Raw genomic sequence first — 24,150 nt, forward strand, 5'->3', positions numbered from 1 at the left:
TTCAATACACCGCAACAACAAAACAAACCACACATAGCTTTGCACAACAGCACAGGAAGGCTACTGACCGGAAAGCACCCCCAAGATCAGCGAACAGTGTTAACCGAACTGAAGCTGCCAACTGCATATCACTGCATATCACTACTCTCTTGCACTTATCCTGCTCGTTTGCACCCCATTTCCTTTCCGCCAGAGCACCAGGGGACCACTCGTGTGGTGATAGTGCGTGGTACAAATATCCTTTAACATTAACATTAACTCCCCATCCACCTGGCGAACCACCGCTGTGCCAGTATGCCTTAAGACTATTTCCTGGTAAATAGTGGCTGACCCATCCACAGAAAGGACCTCCCCCCTTCAAGTGGGCTGTCTTGTGCCATGGGAATATCATCTTCTTCCCCCTCAAATCTTACATAATAATGTTTGGCAAGGTCTTCGTCAGACCACATTTCTGTCAAAAAGGTGACAGGGTCGACAGTTTTAATCGCACCATGTGAATGTTTGGGCTTCATAGGATAAACTCGTACACAGATGCTCGCTGTGTGGTCAGTGTGGAGTTGGAATGTTCTAGAATGGCAAAAACTGCATGCTTGACGTACAACGTTATGGAGCATCCCATAATGATAGTGGAGTTTTTCTCAATGGCAAATGTTGCAAGAGGCAAATGCTTGCTCGAACGCAAATTGGCCCTGCATTATTGAGTCAAACATCCCACTGTCATTAGTTCACCATTGGAGTGGGAGAACAAATAGAACTCTTGCATGTAATTTGGGGTTGCTAGCATGCAAGCACTGGAGCAGTAGATATTACCTCCTTGAGGTCATTAAAATTGGTGAGCATGTCCTCCATCCACACAATCCTGCTGCCACTCTTTTGGACATCTTTGAGGTCCTGTAAAAGGGGCCTGGCATATGCTGAATAGTCAAGTATCCATGCCCTGCAGTAATTGCATAACCTCAGGAACTTCTGCATGTCCTTCACTGTTTTGGGCTGCAGGGTAGCACGCACAGATGCAGCACAATCAGGTATTATTCTTTTGTCATACACAGATACCAGCTGTCCCAAATAGAGTACATCCTGAAGGCAATACTGTAGTTTAGCATTGTCAACCTTGTACCCCTTTTAGGCTAAGAGCAATAGGAACGTGATAGAGTCCTTCTGGTACTGGTGTTCACTTTCACTACACACCAACAAATCTTAAACATACTGAATGATAGTACTGGGCACCTGAATGTTGCCTAAATCAGCATGTAGTATCCTGCTAATAATGCAGTGGGACTCACAGTACCCCTGAGGTAGTCATGTGTGCTTGAAACACATGCCCCAATGCGTAAATGAGGTGCGGTACAGTGAGTTGGGGTGTAGGGGGATAAAAAAGAAGGCATTCTTGAGATCTACCACAGTAAAGTGAGGCACTTCTTTAGGGATAATACAAAGTAGTGTTGCAGGATTCAGAACTACTGGAATTTCTGCCTGTACAATGTGATTAGGAGGATGAAGGTCCTGGATCATACTCCAACTTTCCCCTTTTGTCTTCTTAATCGGGTAGATAGCATTGTTGCATAGGGAGGTGGATGGAACTATTTTTCCCTGGTTTAACAGCGCCATGATTGTATCGCTAATCCCTTCTTCCTCCTCTTTAGATATTGGATATTGCCTTACATGTAGTAGCACAGCCCCTGGCTTAAGCATTATTTGGACTGGGGCCACATCCAGTAGGAGCACTATGTCATGAGAATGTGGGGTCCACAACCTCTTAAGAACTTGTTCTAGGTTGGTATCAGTAAAAGGGGGCGAGGCGACAACAGCCATCAAAGGGCACTGTACCTTTTGATATTGTATCATGATTTCACAGGGGATACAAATTGGCAGTTCTAACTCACCATCACCCACCCGATCTTCAAATAGATTTGCATCTGTCACTTCCTTAAGGGGTAAAGTTGGATTGATGCATAACATTGTGCGTCACCTGCACCCATCACATTCGGTTCCAAACAAAACAATACTTTTTACTGATACCACTAAGATCTGTAAATCGAGGGAAATGATCATTCCTGCCACCAATTCAGGGGTCACAACGAGCCAAAAGATAAAATAAGAGGGCACCCGCCAACAAGATTTACTGATCTGGGGTACAACCTCAAGAAGCATGGTTATGCCATAAACAAACATGTCTGAGTCCATGGGGATGCTGCAAACCACTGCTTCACCTCCCCTTCCCTGTATTATGACCATCGCCCTCATGGCAAACATGCCCAGGTTGGCACACTCTATTCCTTGGCCTGTAAATGAAATGGTCATGTTCAATTTACTTAATAGGTCATGCCCCAACACATTGATTGTGGAACACTCAGAATGCAACAAGGGTGCGCATACCACTTTTCCTCCTATGTAAATATCCACTTCTTCTGTGTGTGGAACCATGGCAACAGCCCCAGAGAAGCCCTGCATGTCAAGAGTTTCACCTGATAATGGGAAGTCTCCCTCAATGATGTATGATTTAGTAGCACCTGTGTCAACCATGAAGATTAATTGCTTGTTACCTATTTCAGCACTCACCAAGGGTTCTCATCAGGGTGGGCTGTCATGGACAGGACTGGGCAAGCAAGAACTCTCTACGGGCTGTCTTAATCTGGATATGTGTTGGTGCTTGGGAACGTAAAATTGTTACCACCATGCCACTCACTCCACGGTTGGGCATGACAGTACCATTCGGCACTGCATCATTTGTGGGCATGTTACTTCTGTAAGCGAGGTATGGTATCACAAGTATGACAATGACACAAGAGGTACAATTTTCAAAACCTTTATCCATTTTTTGGGGTTTGGAAACACTGCTGCTTGGCCCTATAGCTATGATGGGAGTAGTCTCTACCATCAAATAATAAAGAAAACACAGTCCTAGTCAGACTTTGTTAAATCAAACTGGCCTATACTAACAAAACCTAATGCTTGTCCTATCTCTTATACAAAAAGTGTGTAAAGGGAAATATGTATCCATGTGGGGAGAGATAATGGGTGTCAGATGTTTGTGATTAAAGTTAAGTACCTGTCTTTGCCTGACCCAATAACCAGGACATGTCCAATGTAATGCTCGGGTATGAATCTATCTTTCCCCAGAGTGCACTGATTGTGTGAAAGTGTTTGTGTAGGGAAGGGGCGGAGTTGAAGTCTCAATATATCCTACCTGGTAGGATGGGGTAAAGGTGTTAAAGTGGGGGGTTACCGTGTCTCACCATCGGTTACCTCAACTGCACTCCCTGAAGATCCCTCAAACAGGTGATCCTCCCGCACTGGTCCACCCCCAGGGTCTGGATCCAAAGGCAAGGGCTATGCCCGGGCCACCTGAGAGAGAGAGATCCCTGGGGACTAGTAGGTGAGACACCATTGGTTTCTCACACTTCCGTACATGGTGTTTTGTTGGGGCATCAGTGGTGGTGTCATTTGTGGGTTCTGCACTTGCGCACCTGGAGTCCAAGGTATTAGTTGGGTATAAGCCTGATTTATCTCATATGGTATAGCGATTGGCCTCAGGAGCAGGGCCTTCTGTTGGGGAAGAGGTGAGGGTAATAGTTGATTTATGGGTTATATCCCGCCCCCTGCCTACTTATACACTCTTGTGCAAAAAGCCCCCACTTCCCATAGCTCCAGCATTGCAAGGGCCTGTACCTCCTCCCCGGTTTCCCATCCCTCCAAATCCCCTCTTCCCCCTCTGAACCCACCCCTCAGTTGTTGCTGACCTCCTTGCTGCCAATCAGAGCTGGACGATTGAGGACACCTCCCCATTGTCCTTTTCCTCCTGCTCGCCAAAATGCTGCTATCCTCGCATCTGTATGTGCTGAGGTCTGCTCGGTCACCTCTGTTTGTGCATTCGACGAGGCTGCCCCTTCAACCGCTATATTTGCTAACTTCTTCTGCACTAGTTTTGCTTCCTCACCCGGCAGCCTTTGAGCAGTTTGCTTTTCTCACTCCTTTATTCTTTTACAATGGTGTATAATAACATGTTGAATCTCAGCGATCAGGAGAATACCCGCCGTCTTCTTCTCAAATGCAAAGATCCACTTCCCGGCTCCGGCAGTAAGGGGCGGGAGTGACAATTAAGTTTTCTAATCCATTTGAGCGCATGGTACATAGTGCGCCCTTCCCAGACCCTTTTGCAACAATGGCCTCTGAGTACCTGTCAACCTCCCTTCTTTACATCAAGCACTTCCCTTTTTCCTTGCTACTATCACCCGGCCAAACCTTTTCCTTAACTGTGGTCCCCACAAACTTTCCACCCACGGCATAACTTTCAGCACCTGCTGCACTTCCCCCTCATTGTCCACAATCTCATCCATGGTATCCCATTCATCTTCCCTTAGCTCTTTGGCCATGTCCCTGTTGGACCTCACTGCCCCGTATCCTGTGCTCCTTGCTTGCCCATCACCATTACCCATCCCTCTCAATGTGCACATCCTTTATTGCCGTGCTACCTAATCGAAACAACATATCTCCCACCATCCATTCATCCAACCCACTCCCCTTATTTCCCCCTTCCTGTGTCGCCCTCACCCAGGCCAATTCTACCTATGTAGTCTCCAGTGCCTCTTCTAACTCCTTCCAAACCTTACTATACTAGGGAGGGATAGCACTCAGTGTTGATCTGTAGGGGGGTGGGGCAGTGGCCTGGGTGGGTACACATATCGTGTTTATATACCCCGTGGCTGGGCGAGTGATGAGTGGTGAGTGCGTAAAGTCCCTTATGCATGAGCGCAGCCCCATCCACCTGTGTTGTCACAGACATTGCATCTAAAATGACCCCTTCATTATTCTGTATCCCACCCCCATCAGGGTTCTCCACATCCTCTATCATCTTCCACAGATCTAGGATCTCCTGTCTCTATTGTGGGTGCTCTGCCCATGGTCTCTACCACCCATTGTTTGTGATACTTCTCTATCTTATCTCTGTACAATAGTAATGCATTATACATATACTCCAATGGTGTCCCCCCTTTCATCTTTACAATTGGCGCGCTCAAAACTCAGCGTTTACAATTATGTGCTGTGCACACTTTTATCACCAAGTCAATACAGTCCACTGCCCCCACCTCTCCGTCGCCCCCTGTCAACACCCCCCCTTCCGCACACACGCGCAATATCACTCTCAAAACGCACTATCCTCACTGGCCCACCTCTGTCCTCCACCTTTTGCACAAAAAATTGGAATACACTAAAATAACACGCTAAAACAACAAGCTTAAACAACAACCCCTACTTTAACCGAGCCCACTAATTATACAGAGCTCCTATTTTTATCTCCTCTTCACACATCAAATGGCACCAGTATCTTTCCTCACTCAGAAAGGCTCCCACACTCCTGTTTTCCTCCATATAATCCTCTTAAATTACCAATAAAAATAACAATAAAAACTCAACCTCGCTATTTGGCCTACCACACTCCTCTTTCACTCATACCCACCACACTCCCATATACATTGTACCCTGCATTGTTATCCCTTGCAAGGGTGTACTCACGTCTATGTGTTCACCCAAGCTCCTCCATCATCGGGACCCAATAACGGCCTGCACTCTCCCAGGAGCCGCCCCACGGCTCCGAAGAGTAGACAGGAATTTTGTGAAAATGGCTCCTGCACACATCTGTGAGTTGCGCGCTGGGGATTGCTCGCTGCATGTAGGCGCAGTGCCTTCAAAGAAGCATCCTGGAATCCTATATGATTACGGGCGCCGCTGGGATCATGTTGGGGTCACCAAATGTAGCAAAGCCCCTCAACACTCACACCAGAAAAAATACAATCCGCTAGGGAAAAAGGTACAGTATCTTTTTTGCATAGGGCAATTTTTGCCCTGGTGCTTTTAATATGCCAAACTGCACTTGTCGTGGTGCAATAGTTTCTAATTTGTCCCAGTGTTTTTGAAAATAGAGCCAACTTTGCCCTAGTGCTAAGAGCATGCATCTTTGCACTTCCACCAGGAGAAAGTTTCTATACTCTGGCCCCTTGTCATTCCCATTGTATCGTGGGACTTCTTTAATTTTTTCCATTATGAGTAAGGACTGATAAGAATCTGATGGGACACCTGGTCTGAGACCCTCCTCATGTGGCCAGTTAAAGGCAGGTGCTTTCTGATCCCGACACTGGGGCGCTGTACTCCAGGAGGATCACATGGTGGCGTAGGGATTAGAACCAGGAAGACCAGGAGGAACCCCTTTTTAACATTCCCCGTAAACCCTCCATTTTGATGGCTTTTTGCCAAATTAAAGAAGTGGAAAAACCTGACTTTGAGAAAGTAAACTACATGTCCCAGAATCCCATGGGGACTGAGACGAAGAAGAGGGCTGAAGAATCATGTAGATGTAGAAGACAGGCAATTAGGCCTAACAGCCTTTGCAAGGATGAGGCAATTGACATGAATGGCTTGCACCTGAAATGTATTACCCCACCGAAGAGGCCTAATAGGCTGCAGCAGTAGACGGAAGAAGGAAAGAGCTGGAGTAGGAGATAGTAGGATGGCAATAGTAGCAGAAGTAAAAGAGCATGAGGCTGGCAATTCATGAGGAAGTGTGATTACTTAAGGGACTTTGGTACATAGTAAAACAGATTTCAGATTTCACCTGCAAGTTCTAAATTACTGTGTTGACTCCTTTCTTTATTTAAGATAACATAGCATTGAACAAAAAAATTGGAGATTAACAGAAAAAGGCAATGTTGATATGCACTACTAGCTAGAGTGTCTTCTGCCTTCCTTGACACGTGATTGCCTAGATACATTAATAGCACATTCTTCTCTGGCAGCAGCAGGCATCAACACAAGGGGCATTACCTCTGGTCTGTGGCACCAGATCGGACAATGTAGCATGCCGGAGTGTAACTGTCCAATACCACAAGATGACTAAGAGTACAAGAGTGGGTTGTGGTTATAGGTTCATTGAAATGCAAGTGATGTGCCATAGAAAACACACTCATAGCACATCTCTTTGAAGTGTGGAGAGGCTGCAGTGATGAACATGTGTGTGGTTAGCATTCCATTAACATTGGGTGTCTTGTTACCAGTTTTATTTTTCATTGTGATTTAAGTTTAAACACAGAAGCAACCCTTGCAAAGTGCTGGCCTGCAATTACAGCGGGTGCCACAAGGACAAAATGTGAAGCGCCTTTTCTGCGATAGAATACCCTTTGTCTGGGTGAACAGTATGTGACACATTTATTGTTTGTCCCCCATTTTTAATGGACCGGCAGAGAAATAAACAGCACCTCTTGGCTCTTTGCATGCTGTGGCACTAGATTCTCAAGGTTCCTGCCAATCCCAGCATGTCGCAATGCCCACTGTCTTGCAGAGCAGGCACTGAATGACACCTTTCAGAATGCTGTGAGTGCGTTGTAACATTTGGTGATGTACCATTCTGTGCTGTAACTTGTGCATGCTTGTGTAGGCTTTATGGGCACAGCATTGGTAGTGTAGAGATTTGAACACTCGACTTGGGAAAGGGGAATAGATTGTGAGCTGAGCTCAAACCTCTCATATAAGGATGTGTTGCAATGGTCTCTATTATCTTGCATTTGAATCAAAATATAAATATTAATCTAATCAATTGCACAAGATATCATTTGTCTATTTTAAAGAAAGAGGTGACTGACTAGAAGGATATCACAGAAGAGCAGCATCAGAACCACTGTCAGATGAGTAGAGGAGAGCCTGCAGCTTTCTTTGTATGGAATGTTTTATTTTTGGGGGGAATTCAGCTTTACAACTTTGAAAGCCGACAGGATGTGCAGCTGCCCGAAGGCTAGGTAGCTGGAGGTGATGCACCCAGCGGCCAAGCGGCCATATTTGTAACCCCTGGATGACCATTGCCTTTTTTGCCACTCAAACAGATGTGCACCTTTTGATTACTACAATGAAAACACACTGCTTACTTGAACGGTACTCTACTGTTTGTATAGGAACTCTATGGCAGGGTAAACATTATCCCCAACCGGCTACATAGTTACATTTCTATCACGTCATTTGTCAAGGTTTGCAGGTCCCAGAAGGTGTTTGGCAGAGAAATTAAAGCTGAGGCAGTTTCAGAGCTGGTGCAAAATGATTAGCAGTGGCAAGATGTACCAGCCCATGAATGAGATTATCCGATAAACCTAGACAAGTTGCTGATTGATTGAACTGTGTGCCATTATTTTTAAATCAATTGGCTACATACAAAACAAGCAAGGATTTTAAAAAAGTGGTCGAATACAGAGAGAGTAAAGAGCAGAAGTTACCACCTATGTCCAAAAATTATCAATGGGAGGTGTGCTCAACCCACTTTACCCACTTTGCTTATTTTTCCTGAGGCCAGGTCATTTCCCGCTGTGCCTGGGGGCCAATGGTCTGTGTTGTCTCAGGGCCTGCAGGTGTCCTTGCTGTTGTGTCTTTTTTGCATGCTATTCTAACATTTAGTGGGGTGCCTTGCTGATTTGAAATCATATGTTAAACTCCTGAAAAGCCCCCTGTAACGGTGCTTTGGGGCCTCTGCCCTCCTGCAAGCTGTTCAGTTGCACTGGTTCAGACTGGTAATGCCTGTCTAACTGTGAGGAAGTGGCCTTTATTATGAAGGTGCTGAACATTGAGAGCTGTACTCAAGCTGGCACTCTTGAGAGAATGGTACATCCCATCAGGCCGATCACTGTGCATTGCAACTTGTGAAGACTGAAGACCCATGTTGTCTACTAGATCCAGTAAAATATTTCAAAACCTTTCAATGCAAAAGACTGTAGAGAAGGTGCCAACCTGGGTGCAGACATTCTGACAGGAGAGATGGACAGTGGGTGGACTGGAAAGAGGACAGATGAGCAAGTGGCAAGTCTATTCACAGAGTACATTCTGTGAGGGTTTCACAACACAACACAACACAACACAACATAACTGCGTTTACATTCAGAAGCTATACCACATGCAGCTCTTCATAGACCATGTCCTTGCTGTAGCTCAACTCTACAGTGGTGTGACTGTGCTCCAGGCACACAGTGGCCGTGTTCATTACTTTACAATATTGAGTCGTGCTCTACAAGATCGTTTGCATATTATTTTCTGCTTTTGAAAGTACTGTGTTGTTCCTGCTTTTGTCTTCAAGTATGTACATGTAACCCTGTCACCCAGGACGATGTCACGTGCACAGGGTGGTAAGGTCCACAAATACTGAGGAACAATGTTCTGTATTATCTCGTCTTCTCTTGTTGGCAGTTCTCTGTTCTCCAGTTGGAGATGGCATACCTGGGCAGGAAAGACCACCATGATCTACTGTGTAAGTAATCCCCAACCCCCCTTCCACTTTCATAGTTACAATATAGAGTACCCTTTTTCAAAATACAGGTTTTGAACTTTCTAGATATGTAGTACCACTCTGATTGTGCTGCCGAATGTACACACCTGCCAATCCCATGCAATTCTCGATGTTACAGATGCAGCTGACAAAGGCAAATACAGTACTGCTCACTTTGGTTGTGCAAACAGCTGTCTGCCCACAGGCTGCATTCCTTCTGATAAGCAACACCCTTATTATGACACGATGACCCGACAATGTATATTGACGATGTTAGGTCTATAGTCTTTCTCTTTATATCAAGATTTGAGCAGGCCAGTTCAGGAGAGGGGGCTCGGCTACCCGCTACTGTGTCTTTCCATGAGTAGTCAGTTGGCAACTGTGAACAGCGGTTTCACTCGACCTGCAGATCGCCAGATGTTTTAGCCTACAACTGCCTTCATTGCTCACCACTCATGACACTAAGGATGATTGCAGTTGGGTTAGCCTTACAATAACAATAGTAATATTATTGTGAGTAACAATAATAATAATAATAATAATAATAATAATAATAATAATAATAATAATAATAATAATAATAATAATAATAATAATAATGTTGGGTCTTTTATAGCACATCATACGGGATTATTACCGCTTCGACGAGCTGTAAAAGTGGGTGGTGTTATTCCCAAATCTGATCATACTGAACTTTCAGAAGGCTGAAAAGGTGATTCAGCCCTGCTGTGATATTCAAACTGAAAAACTGCAAGTTCATCCCGTGTCAGAGACCAGTGCTTAACTCGTGAGCTATTGCTTAAAGTAATTACCCAGAACTCATACTTTCCTAATATTGATGTTCAGTGTGAGGGATTGACAGCGGAGGAGAGAATGAGAGACCTGTCATCTTCCAGAGCCCCTAGATAATCATTGTGTCCACAGGTTGCTTACATCTGCTGTTTAGTAATGTCAAGTGATGTCACTATATTTTTATTTCCTACAGGTGTGGTCCCTAGTACTTTTGCTTGAAGCCAGACAGAGAACACAGAGTTTCACTATTTGTGTTTTATTTTATTTAAATGTAGTGACTCAACATGCAATGTATTAATAAGTACAAGAATAAAGACATGAGTATGTGTTGTCTGTGGGTTGCTCAGGAAGCAAGGATTCTGCTGAGATGTGTTTGGAGGAGATTCAGTGAACGTTTGAGGCATGTTGCATGCTGGCGGGAGGTGGAAGAGGCGCGACTTGCCCAGGGTGGGGAGGGATCTTGAGACTGACGAGTGCAATGGTAGCCAGACAGGCCATTGCTGTATTCATAGATCATTTCATTGCATGTCTAGGCTTCATCTCTCTGAACCCTGAGTGGGCAATAGACAAAAGCATGGGGCAGGGCCCAGGGATCTAGGCGAGCACCGCGAGAAGCCAGGGAAGGGAGGTGCACATAGGGATCAGGGTTACTGGGATAACTAGGTCCAGTTTGCAGAAAAATGGTGTTGTGTAGGAAATTGCTATGTGCTATGCTGCCAAGGGAATAGATGCCTTGCAGGGATTCATAGTTATTTGGGCGAGCATAGGGGGCCCTATGTTCACAGCTGAAGTTGTGTCTTACACGTCTGCCTGAGGCGTAATGTCAGTGATAATTGAGGCTTCCGAGGTTCTGGGATGGAAGACTTAGAAGGCTGAGGTAGAAGTCATTGGTTCTTCCTGTTGGGGTTATTCCTAGATAATACCCTTGCCAGTGCCCCCACTGTCTCTTCATTCTAATTGACCTGTGCAGCCACCTCTCCAGGATACTTTTTTAAATCTCTCTTAGCAGGTACTCATTGTTTGTACAGAGGCATATGTGCTGCTTCCAACTTCACAGTTCAATGCACATCCTCTGCATTCAGGAGCTCAGGGGGCGAGGCCGTCCTGTAGGTTCAGGATCTTTGGGGGCATCTCATGGTCCTTGTTTTTCGTCCAAAGGATGCTGTGTCGCCTCCTCCACATCTTCTCCACTTCATGGTGTCATCCACTGGCTTATTATGCAATGTTTCTTCCTTCTGCACTTCTTGTTCCTTTACTCCATCAACCATATCATCGGCAAGATGTTCTGACTCCTTCTCCAACTCAGTGATGTCTTATAGTAACAGCACTTCCTCCAAGAAGAGCCCTGCAGGGGTAGAGGCAGCAAAGATACAGGCAGTAAAGAATAAAGCAGACATCATGCTACTGTCGTTGACCCTCAAAAACGTGGAAGACCACAGCATACACTCAGTACTCTACCCCCTATCAAAATGTTCCAAGTCAACAAAGAGCCAATGACACCCCCACAAATGTGAAGACAGCGCAGTTCTGTGACATCATATCAAACTCTTCCAAGCCCCATAGGGAATTAATGACACTCTCACAAATGGGACCAGACAACGCTCAGAGCTGTATGCCCGCATCAGACTCTTCCAATTTCAATGGAAAATGTCATAATTTACAATAGAGGAAAAGACAGAAAAGGATGGCATTTTTCAGCTCTGCAACTTACCCTCAGAGATGATGAGGGCTGTGTTCTTCCACGGAAGCACTGACGCGTTCTCTACCTTTTCGGGGGACATTCACCTTCTCCTTCTCAGGTCTTTATCATTTCTTGCCAGTTCTACCAATGAACTTGACCCTTTCGCGAGGAATGGTCTAACTATTGCAGAATTCGGTGTTCCTTCGTTTAAAGATCGGGTCCATTGACAGGTTGACACTTGTCCAATAGTGTGTTCATGCTTGACCTGGCAGTCATGGTGGCATGGTGAAGCCCTCCCTTGGATTTAAGCACTCCTCTTCACATTAGCAGACATTGCAGCAGTCACATGCCCTACTTTTTGTCTGTTTAAATTGCAGCCATGCAATGGTAACAGCTACCTGGAGGGGGTCGATTCACACCCTGCAGGAAAGATGTTGCTACCTGCTTAGGAAGCAATGCAGAGCAACATACTATGGGTCATCCGAATACTGCAGCGTTGGCAGTCAGCCTACTGTGAAGCTAAGGCTGAGTAGACACTCTGCAGCACCTGCTGCTTGCGCCCATCCTGCAACAGCTGTGGGGGCGGCTGTGCTGCACTGGAGGGGCAGCCTAAGAGAGAAGACATTCTTCTACAGGACCCAGTAAACAATGGCATGGCACCTTCACAAAGAATGATTACTCTTTATTTTGGGCCGAGAGGCAGAGCTACACAAAAGCAAAGGAAAAGGCAGGGACATCATTTGGGGGTCACCAGGCATCGCACCTGCCACCCTTAAGTTCTCCCTTGCTACGCCTGTGGTCTCGCTTGCTACCCCTAAAAAGACATTTAAACAACGTATTATTATTATTCTTTTTAATGGAAGCTCCTGGGCTGTCTTCAGCTCCATTTGGCTCTTTTTCTGGAGTGGCTGGCTTTCTTGTTCAGACCTTTTAAAAAAACAGTGGATTCCACGAGTGTAACACTTTAAGCAGTGACCCTAGATAAGAAAGAATGGGAATAACAAATAATGTGTCTTTTCTGGAATTCTATACAATATTTGCTAGACTCATTAAATGTTTATTTCAGGCACACTTCAGGGGATGAGTCACTGATTTAGTCAGTTCTTAAACACCTCAAATTCACAATGCGGGCAAAAACGACCAAAAAGTAGAATAAGCATCCATTTCAGATTATGTATTTTGCTTTTTGCAAATTGCAGTTATAGCATGTTTTTTTCTGCTGTTGTCTCTGTTAAGATCATCACAAGATAGTCCATCTCAGTCTCGTCTGTCACTTGACATAATCCTTGTGCCTAAAAGCTTGTGCACAGTGTAGAAATGTTTGACCATAGCACATAAAGTGGCCCTTGATTTCAGTGTGCCACAGTTAATGCTTTGCTGTAATGTGTCTATCTTTCCTACCTCCATGCCATGCTGTTCAGGATGTTTGTTTACATGTATGAGGTAACGCGTGCCCAGAGTACGGGATGCCGTGTGAGTGTGGTGCTTTCACTGTGCTACTCTAAATTCTTTATAAACAGTTATGAACGCTCCCAATGCTATGTATTTTGCCAACCTCTTAAGCCTGAAAAGTAGATCCACGCAGGTTTGACATGTGGCCAATTTTGCACCAGACCTGCAGATTAACTGGCCTGCTGTTAAATCTCAGTTACCGGTTTAATGGTATCCACTACAAAGTGTTATTTGCTTTCTGACTTTGAGAACATTCAGACATGTAATTGCTCATTTTAATATAGTTGGTAAAATAGCTATAGCCGGTATTATAGCCCAGTGGGTCTGAGCCCTCGCTGCTGCAATGTGTTTGTGATGTGCAGTTTACAGGTCTGAATTCCGGCAAGGCCAACTCAGCCTTTCATTCTTCTTCTAGTTTGATAATGAGTACCAACACAGGTTTGGTGATATTGTATATATATTTGCTCTATACAAAGTGCTTAAGCGTAAGTGCTATATAATAACATCATTATCATTCGGCCTTGGATGTCTGCATGAAATCACAGTAATTTGGTAATATGGGCCTATACACAGTGATATTAATGATACATATGGTGATCCATTCTTGTATGAAATGTACACAACTTTACAGTGATGTCGTGACCATATTGTTCGTAGTGTACTTAGGAACAATGCTAAGTGGTGCCACTTCCTGTTTTGTCAATGTGTAAACTGTCATGTTCCATCGCTTCCCGTGATGTCACTTTGAGGTGCGGTCAAATTACATCACTTCCTGTGATGTCATTAGAGGTCAAGAGCCATGTGATGTCACTTCTGCTACCCCTGGCATTTTGGTTAAATGACATCCCTGGGTAAAGGAAATTCTTTCTCTAAAGTGAGATTATATTACCAGAGTTCATCTGTTCCACAGTGAGCATTGGTCTTCTAGTTGGGATCTAACTTGGTAGTGGCAAAATATACGACATGCTGTAGGCCAGACACTTCCCCTGGACTATGGAGGCCCTGCCAGAATCAGCAGTTCATGCTTTTAATAATTGCTTTTTAAATATCTACTGGAATGGAGCCTAGTTTTTTATAACCTGCAAACAGGACATACATAAAAACAAAATACATTCAGCAGGGTTCAAATTATGAAAAAAATACATTTGTGGAGCTTTTTGAACAGAGAGTTACTGGTGTTCAGGTGAGTGTTCAAATCTCTGACCCACCAACGGGACAGTAATGACGTGAGATTAAATGTTTATTTGCCTGAGAATCGTGTGCCCATGTGTGCTGTGCACATGGCATCATGTGCAGGTGCGCTGCCTCCTGTTAAAGAAAAGGGCGCTATTTAGTGGTAACATGATAGACTGCATGTTGCAGAGCAGTAATGGCTGAGTATTGTAAAGTCCTTTGGCCCAGAATAGTGGCACGATGTGTTGGCGAGATGTCTGTTTTGGAAAATAAAAATGAGCAATGTGTATAATTGCCACTCTCATACACAGAACCAAGTGTCACAGTGTGGTGGGATACGAGGAAAGTGAAGGTCTAAACATTGGCTCAGCAAATAGATATGTGGTGCCAGATTTGCAACACAGTGGTCGAACATAAGATTCACCTAAAATGCACCAGAAATAGATGTGCATCATTCTCAAAAGTGCACATTTCAAAGAGGGCAAAATGTGTGCAATAGATGCCCAACGTGTGAGGAAAGAATTCAAATTAAGCAAATGAAGCATGCAAGAGGCGAGTTCCCATAAATACATGTTTACACAAATGTGCACAAGTGGCCCACATCCCTGATTCTCAAAACCAGAGAACAACATTTGCTCTTTGTTCCAATCCAAAAGTGGAGCAAGTGGACACATACAAGTGGGCAACTGATCTGTCCAGGCAAAACACAGACTAATGGCAAACCAATCACAGCAGACATCAGACTATAAAAGACCAACACATTGAGGAGCACGCACAACTCCAAAATGGCAGATCCACTGGGCAGCATGCTACTGAGATGTCTAATGAGGAGAAGGAGGCAGGGGAGGGAAAGGATATACAGGAGGAGGAGGAAAACTCTTTTTCAAATTGCAGATTAGAAGGTCACCTTGAGGTACCATGTCCCACTCCATACAATCCTTGAGATGACACAACAGTGGGAGGAGGGTCTCACCTTACTAACAATGTGAGGCCATGCCTTAGCAACATTAGTTATAATTGTGAGTTTCAGAGAACCAGTGGCATAACCTCCCAACTCATCGCAGTCAAGGGCATTGCATCAGGTCCTCAATGTGATCCTCCCAACATCCAGGCAACACACTGAAATTCCACTTGATGCACGCACAAGGGCTGCCATAGTGCAAGAACTCTATGACAGAGCCTGGTTTCCTGGGGTTTGTGGAGCAATTGATTGCACCCATGTGGCCCTCAGTCGGCCTGCTGTAACACATAGAAACACATCTATAGGAGGCCATAGACGCTGGCACACAGTCAATGTGCAGATGGTGTGTGACACATGCAACATCATCTTGAAAGTAAATGTGAACTACTCAGGAGCAGCGCATAACAGCGTCATATACTGCCACTCGGCCATAGCAGAATATTGAATATATGGGGAGACCTGGTTGGTAGGTAAGTATTGACTCACATCATTGTCCAGAATTGCACCTGTACACAATGTCACAAACTTGCACTGACTCCCCTTTTCTCTACGGGTGATAGTAGGTACCCTCTGAAAAGGCACCTGCTCACTCCTTACAGGTGTGTCCACACACATTTGGGATACACAAGTCATGGTATGCACATTGACATCTGTCAAAATATGCAGTCACCGCCATCTGTCCCACATGATACCACTTATGGCCAAAGGGATGGGGCATCTACATAAGGTGATGATCTGATTATCAGATATTTTACATGGGCTTCCATGAATGCTGACCTGCCCCCCACACTCCTTCATGAGGACCAAGTGCACGTATGATGAACAGATGGGCAGGGTACAGGGCCAACTTTTAACTGATGTGTGCCTACCCACAGAATGGACAAACTTTAGGTGCCCATGAATGGGCACGCAAATGAAGCCCCATTCCAACACATAGATACAACAGGCCAGATGGGAGGAAAACCCTGGTGGCCAATTAACTAATTGGAAAGCTACCATTTGCAAGGCACTCAGAAGGTGATATGACTCAGATCACATAACAGAGAACACAATTGTATTAGTCTTCACAGCTATAATGATTGAATATTTAACATGTTACAATTTAAATGTGAACATCATGAATGAAAAACAAAAATATATGAAAAACAGCTACAATTATGAATTTTCATTTTTGTTGCTCTTTGGTGACTCTTTCCACCCACCGACTGCTCTGCTGGTGTAATGGGCTGTGGGGCATTCAGGGTTTGGATGGGGTCAATGGGAGATAGGTTAGAGGCTGTACTGTGATCTGAGCCAATGACCATAGTGGCAACTGTAAGGCAAATCCCACTCCATGTAATAAAAAATCAATCCAAAAGAGCGAAAAAGGAATGTACGAGATGTGAGAAAATCAAACGTTTATTATAACACAGCCTAGGTCGGGAATTATCTAAAAGACGTTAAACTGTGAAACATAAAACAACAAATGTTACATTTTCCAGGCCTCTGATTGGCCATCATCATTTGCACTATAGGTGCTTCCATACATCTCCCAACTCTACAGGTTTATTCTAACCTTGTGACTAAATTAGAATATCATGTTGTTGGTTAATTAGCATTGAGATCATCTCCTTTTCCATGGTGCTGATTGTATAATGTTCTTTTAAACTTGGTACATCTGAATTTGACATTTGATTGGTTGCCTCCTTGGAGGAGTATGTGTGGAGTGAGTGAATGAGTATGTTTCAACCAATCCCTAGGTGAATTGTGACAGTGTGACATTGACATTATTACTTTTACATCCTTTCTCATTGACCTAATCGGTTGGCACCATCTTACCATTCTCACCATTATGAATTGTTCATCGCCAGTTCAACTTTGCAACTTGTCATTGGAAACATTACTTGCTTCTTCTTCATTTCTCATGATTTCATCTGTATTACCTCTGACCTTTTGCGGTGATGCTTAGCTGCTTGCAAAACCTAATTCTATTACAATGCTGTGGATATATATCTGTACATTTGCTTATGTAAGTTGTGATTTCATAAACGTGCTCTTACTACTATTATGTATATGATGTGAGGGTTGTTTATGAGTTTCCATAAAAAACACTAACTCCTAATAAATTCTAAGTCATGTGTAATCATGCTTTGCATGGCTCCTTCCATAACAGTGGGAGCTCTACTCGTGGGTATTGTCCAACAGAGGGCAGTGTTGCCCCTTGATCATTTGTCCTCAACGGGCATATTCCTCACTGCTCATTTATCGGTTCTTACCAACTTGTGACCTTCATTATGAAACGTTTTGATGTACTGCCTACGAATATAAATTGGTATATCTCTATTGAACGCAGGCTTGGGAACTCAGCTAAGCGGATGTGTTTTGACCAATCAGTGTCCAGTGCTGAGATCTGCTATCTTTCTTTGTTGCTCTTGCATGACCTGTCTACCGCAGCTCAAGCCTGCGAAGATGTTCGCCCCCCCTTTGCCTTAACCAATAATTGTGCAGCTTTAGTCCTGCTTTGGGAAGTTGCTTTCTGCTGAGCGGGTGGGGGTTTTCATGCTTCAGAGATGACTAACTACATCTCGAGGTCTACATGTACTGTTTATTCCATTTGTGTAAGGGGTAGCTATCATTTGCTATCATTAAAAGTGCCCCTCTATGTTTCTCTACCAAATGTTAAATGTTGCTCTATCTACTAAGGACACATGGTTATGTTTGAATATGGTTGAATATGAGGTGTATGCATTATGACACGCTGAAGCATGGCTATTAGTGCTTTGTTGGACCTACGTAGGGAAGTTTTCTTGTGTGGGGCTGCTCACTCCTAAGCTGTGTGCCTTTTCCACAGTGACTTTCGCAACTTGTATTTTCCCACACATTTAGGGTGTGGGATGGATTCTCCAACATTACTGTACTCCCCAACACACCATACCCCTCAAGAGCTTCTGATACCCTGTTCACGACAGCTATGTTCTCTGCATGCCTCATCTGCAGTCTCATTTGCCTTTGGGTGGTGTGCTGCATGGTGTTGCATGTTACTCCCAATGCCTCACTTATTGCTCTCATCTCTGGTGGCCCTTACTTTAAGTGCTATTAAATTATGGGAGTCTGCAAGCTCCTATGTCAATCCAACTAGGCCTTCTTCCTGTGTGCTCCTTATGGATGTTAGTTGAATGCACACTGTGTACTGATGCTGACACATATCTTCTTCCCAGCTGGTGTACAGGGAATTGGACGGCCTGTTGGTTCTTGCAGATTTTATTTCACGCCATGGTGTTGTTGCCTTCGGGGTTGGTGTGTCCGGTTGTCCAGCCTGTGCGTTGCGGTCACGGTCGTCAGTTTCCACCTGTGGTGCATTTTGGGCAGCGGTTGACTCACCTTGGTGCTGGGCAATTTCAAGTGCGGAAGGCTCCTCCTCTTCTTCCCCATCAAGTGGAAGCATTTCAGGGTCTGAAGAACAATATCTACCTCTGATTGTTCGAGTCCTGAGGGAAAATATATATGCAGAACACAGGTGTGTGCCATATGTTTTGTACAGGGCATCTAGTTACAGAATTAGGTGCGGGTGGAATCTGTAAATGTATTCCCGGCAATTACCCTTCCCAGCTTGGGATTTGCATTGTCCTTGGGCATGTTCAGGCACCTGTGCAGGTTGTGTGCACCACGTTTGTGTATGTTCCTCTATGGCTGTGCTTCTGGTAGCAGGCAGGAATGATTGAACCATTCTAGGGGTGTAGTGACACTGCACGTTTCCCATGTCAACATTGGGTTCCTGGGTGCCTTGCCCTTCTCTACTGTATCCTTCTCTCCCTTTTGCATAGATTTTCCACCACTTACCTTCCTCTCACTTATTTACTTTTCTGCAGTTGGCTATGCAAGTTTGCTCATCTACTGACATGTACTACTACACTAGTGCTGACCTTGTGGTTGTATTGTTTGGCAAAGCATGTGATATTACAATGTAGTGTGGCTTGACTATGTGCAGGCAGAGTGGTGCTTGGTTTTGTGTTTGCTTCCATGGGTGTTCTGGCCTCATTAAGGAACAGTAAGTACCTACTGCCATGCTATTACTTTACCCACCTTGTTCTTGTGCAGCTGTGTCAGGTCCACCAATGCCACCTACTGCCGCTACATTGATCATGCCCGAACTGCCTCTTCTACTATGGTGAGGGAGTTGTCTGTTTCTGGGCCACATTCTGAGCCAGCCACTGGATAAACCATCTGTGTATGTTCCAGAAGCCCCATACAACATTCGTGCAATTTGGAGGGTGGTAAAAATATGGGCTGTGGGCATAAGACATGGAGTGGAAGGGGCAGAGCCAATGTGCCAATCAGAGGCACATTGTGCATCAGCGAGCAGCTGATTGGCACCAAGAACCCTCAACGATATCAGTCAAATAGTCCTGTAGGAGCACTAAGATTCTTTGTTGACAGATCAAGAACGTTAGTCAGCATGTTCTGACTCTTAACCCATTCCAAAGATATGTGTCAACTATGTACATTGAGACTAAAAGATACATTGTAAGCCGCCCATTGGAAAGCGGGCCACAGGCGCAGCATAACCAACATCTTTTGACACAGAGGTTTTGGCCAAGCCGTTAGAAGTGAAACTGCCTTAAGCGGAGATCATTTTCTGCGCTTTTAAAGGTCAGTTTGCTGGGGCGATGAGTAAGCGCCCAGCTGGGATTTTTGACAAGAGACTTACGAAGACGCTGTTGCAACCTTTCCGAGAGGCTGAAACAGGAAGCACAGACTCTAAGCAGTTCCAGCAGCAGCCACAGATGATGAAAAAGGACTGTGTACTCTGACTCGGCTGCTGGAAAGAGCTCTGCCCACACCAAATGGGATTCATTAAGCAGGCATGCAGAATCTGAAGGAGAGGGGGCCTTTGCACGATACTTTAATCAAGACACCAGAGACCCGAAAGCACAGGGGCCCAGGGAGGGAAAAAAGCTCAGAACCAAGTAGCATTACCTCATTGGTAACTGCAATTTCCAGTAAATTGTTGCATGAACTTTACTTGAGCTGTTCATGCAGTGTTGAGGGTGGTCCTTTTCAAGTGTCAAAACTTTACTCTTTGGCTGGTTTTAAGGAGAGGGCGTAGACACCGTCTTCTGCATTTGTTTCTGAAGTTTCTATGTTGCATCCCTCTAGTGCTTAAAAGCTACATGTTCACTGCAATGTTCTGAACGAAGACTAGATCAAGGGAAGACACAGGGAAAAAGATTGGTCTTAAGAGGTTTTCGAAACCAGCAGTGCTTTTTCCTTAGCTTAGACCAGTGGTCTTCAAACATTTTTGGCCTCGGCCCCTCCAGAGCAAAATGTGGCCTGGCCAGAACCCCCAAAAATGGCAAATGCATGGTAAATCCAAATAGCTATGAACTATTGTGCACTGTCACCGCACTCTACTCCCAGTATAGTCCATGGGCACCCCCACTTGCTCCCATCTCAGTCTCTGGGTTCCCTCATCCCACTCCCAGCCCAGACCCTGGGCTCTCCCCATTCCACCACAGACACTGGACTCTTCCCACCCTGCTTCCATCAAAGTCCCAGGGCTCTCCCCACCCTGCTCCTACCACTATCCCATGGCTCCCCAGCACCCTGCTCCCACCACAGTGCCTTGGAGCGCCCTGCCCGCTCCCAGCACAGTCCCAGGGCCAGTGGCGGCTGACGAATTCTTTAAGTGGAGGAGCATAAATGTTTCCCCAGATATGCCATAGCGACCTAGCATAGCGAGGAAGCCAAACCCAATGTAGAGGGTATCGGAGGGGTTGGGGGGGGCTTCTCCCAAGTGACATTTTTAAAGTAACGGGTTAAAATGTAGCATTTTAGAGCATATTTATTTAAAAAATTGGGTAAAAAGCCAAACAGTTTGCAATTGGTGCTGGGGGCACCAAGGGGCAGACACGGTAGTTTCCATCCCTGTCCCCTGGGCACCACAGCACCTAACACACTCACACAATAAGCGTGATTATGTGTGTATGCGAGGTGCTGGGGGGCTCAGGGGGCAGGCATGGTATTTTCTATTGGACATCTATGATAGATGTCCAGTAAGAAAATACCATCCCTGTTGCCAGGGCTCCAAGCACCCCAGAAGGAGAGCTTATTTTGGCAGGTGGGTAGTGGGGTTGTGCAACAAAGCCATTGTTAAAATGACTATGTTATACAACCCTCCTGCTCCACTCCTAAATCGCCAAAATCAGCACCAGCACAAACAAACAAAAACATTCACACAGCAAGTACACTAGCATTCACACGTACACCCATCATCATGCACTCACTCATAACACAAGCATACACTCATCCATACACATATTTAAATACAAAATAAATGAACACAAACATGCCATCTGCCCCAGCCCTGAATTTTCCTCCCCAAATCTCCAGCTCCTGTTCATGAACTGGAATCGGGAAGCAAGGAGCCTGAGTGTGGGAGCTGAAATGCCCTGTTCCAACCTGCTCAGTCTGTATGTGAGAGGAGGCACAGGAGCTCCCTCTCGCACATACAGACATGCAGTTCCCCACTCAGCATTTCCAAAGAGCTATGCAAGGCAGCCGAAGCAAAACACCCCCAGCCGTGCATAGCTCATTGAGCATGTGCAGATGGAGGACTGAACTGTCAAAGGGAAACAGTCTCAGTTGGAAAAAGCAGCTCAGGAAGCACTCAGCTTTTCACTGGGCTGGCTCCTTGGCTCCTCCCTAATGGGTGAGGGGGCTGCTTAGACGATACTCCCTCGCCCATTATGGAGGAGCCAACCCTGCCCAGGGCTGCCTCCACCCCGCTCCTCCATACGCCAGTCCCTGCAAAGCCCCTTGGCGCCCTCAATTCACAGCCTGCATAGTCCAGGGTCCCGCACCTTCTCGAAAAACAACACCAAGGCTCCCCACATGCTCCGCAAAAAAATCCCGGCCCCGCACCTGCTCCAAGATCACCACCAGGGCTCTGCCACCCACTCCAAAAACAACCCAAAAGACCCCCACATTCTTTCCACAAACAACCCCAGGGCCCCCCCTCCTTACCTCATATAATCCCGGTCCCATTTCGTTCCTGCGACTAGATTTCAAACATGCTGGAAGTGTGCTCTTTGGAAAGGGATAGACAGCATGCTTCCAGGGTGTCTACATCCTGGGTCAGTCACTCCCACTGACCCACATGTGAGCATGTGTGGCAGGGTCCATGGTAGGAACGGATATGCACAAACGTGCATGTCCCATCTCATGCTGGATTTTTCTGTCCTCCCTTTTTAAAAGAAATGTCAGGCTGGGGTCCCGCGCCGCCTGAGAATGAAGCCGCACCCCCTGGAAATGATGGGCACTCCAACCAGTTTGAATACCACTGGCTTAGACAGTAGAAGCGAGAGAGTTCCACATGAAGGAAACAGGACTGAGAAGGACCATTATAAAAAATGTTATATACATGAATGATGATCAACATGCACTTCTAAGCTAAGCTGATGTGACATAAGGAAATATAAGACATTATTTGGTTACGCTATAAAATAAGTGAAATTCAATAAGTGGTGCTATTGACAATAGAACTTTACCTTGATTTCTTTGCTCAATGTGAAGTCACTGAAGACCCCTGACCAGGTTCAGAAGCTTATCCAGAGGGGGCCATAGTAGCCACTAGCCACCGCTGACTGATTGTAAAACTATCATTGCTCCACTGCCATTGAAATCCCATTGAATTCTGCCGCAATCTACTCTTAAAAGTTAATTGCACCTCGATCTCTTCACTTTTTACTAATTGCAGTTATGGAGGACCCCACATCTAGCAACACTTTCATTTTCCTAGCTTGATGCTACAGAGGGTGTGCGGATCAAAGCTTGAAACAGTCTGGGTGCGGGCGGTATCCAGTGATTCAAATTAATACAAAACTGAGAATAACTTCAATAAAGAAAATATAACAATGAAAAAATATCGAATAAGGTGTTAAAACAGGTGGAGAGAGGGTTGGGGAGGGTTTAAAAGCATAGGGAAACGAAGGGGTTGGGGGGACCCCACAAAATAAAAAAATAGAAAAAATCGATATTTTTCCATTATTAAAGTTTAATTATTTAAGCATTCTCTGTAATTTAATTTGTTATAATCTAATCATATCTAACCGGTGGGGGCTACTATAAGGAAAGAAAACAATGAACCACTTAGCAATTCTGTTCTGTGCTACCAAATGCCCACTGATAATCCTAGTGTGAGATAGAATCCAGGCCAGACAGAGGGTGCATTCAGCAGGGATTGTACAGCCCTAAGATGCCCATTGCCTTGACCCCAAATGTAGGGAGTTATATAGCCCAAATCTAGCTAGAAACCCAAAGAGAGCTGTACAAGAGACACATCTTGGCTTCATTGCCTGAACCATTCAGCCAGAGGAAAATCTGTGAAATGCTGGCAGTTAAAACAATACAATTACGTCAGTTATGATGAAATCTGCTTGTGTGAGCCTCATGGCACTCAAAATTCAGCACTTAAGCAACATCTATTGATATCCCTGCAAATCCCACTGATTACCCGTCATGGTCCTGCAGAAGTGCCAGAACTGGAAATAAAGGTTGGTAGCTGTGGAATTAGAAATAGAAGACGATGCTGAACAAAGGTGTTAAACATAACTTTGTGGTAGACAGGAAGTTAAACAAAGACAATCCTATGCAAGCAAATGGATAAGGATGGCTGTGCAAAATAAAGACTGGCCATGTGTTTTCATTCAGCCTTCAAAGCACCACTCCACAACCACACTGGAACTCCTAACTCATATTGGGGTGCAGAAAAAAGAAAGAAATGTGGGTCAGGGGCAAGGAAAGGGGAGAAAAGTAGGG

Source organism: Ambystoma mexicanum, chromosome 1q, assembly GCF_040938575.1.
Source record: "Ambystoma mexicanum isolate Mex_15411 chromosome 1q, UKY_AmexF1_1, whole genome shotgun sequence".
NCBI classification, from domain to species: domain Eukaryota; kingdom Metazoa; phylum Chordata; class Amphibia; order Caudata; family Ambystomatidae; genus Ambystoma; species Ambystoma mexicanum.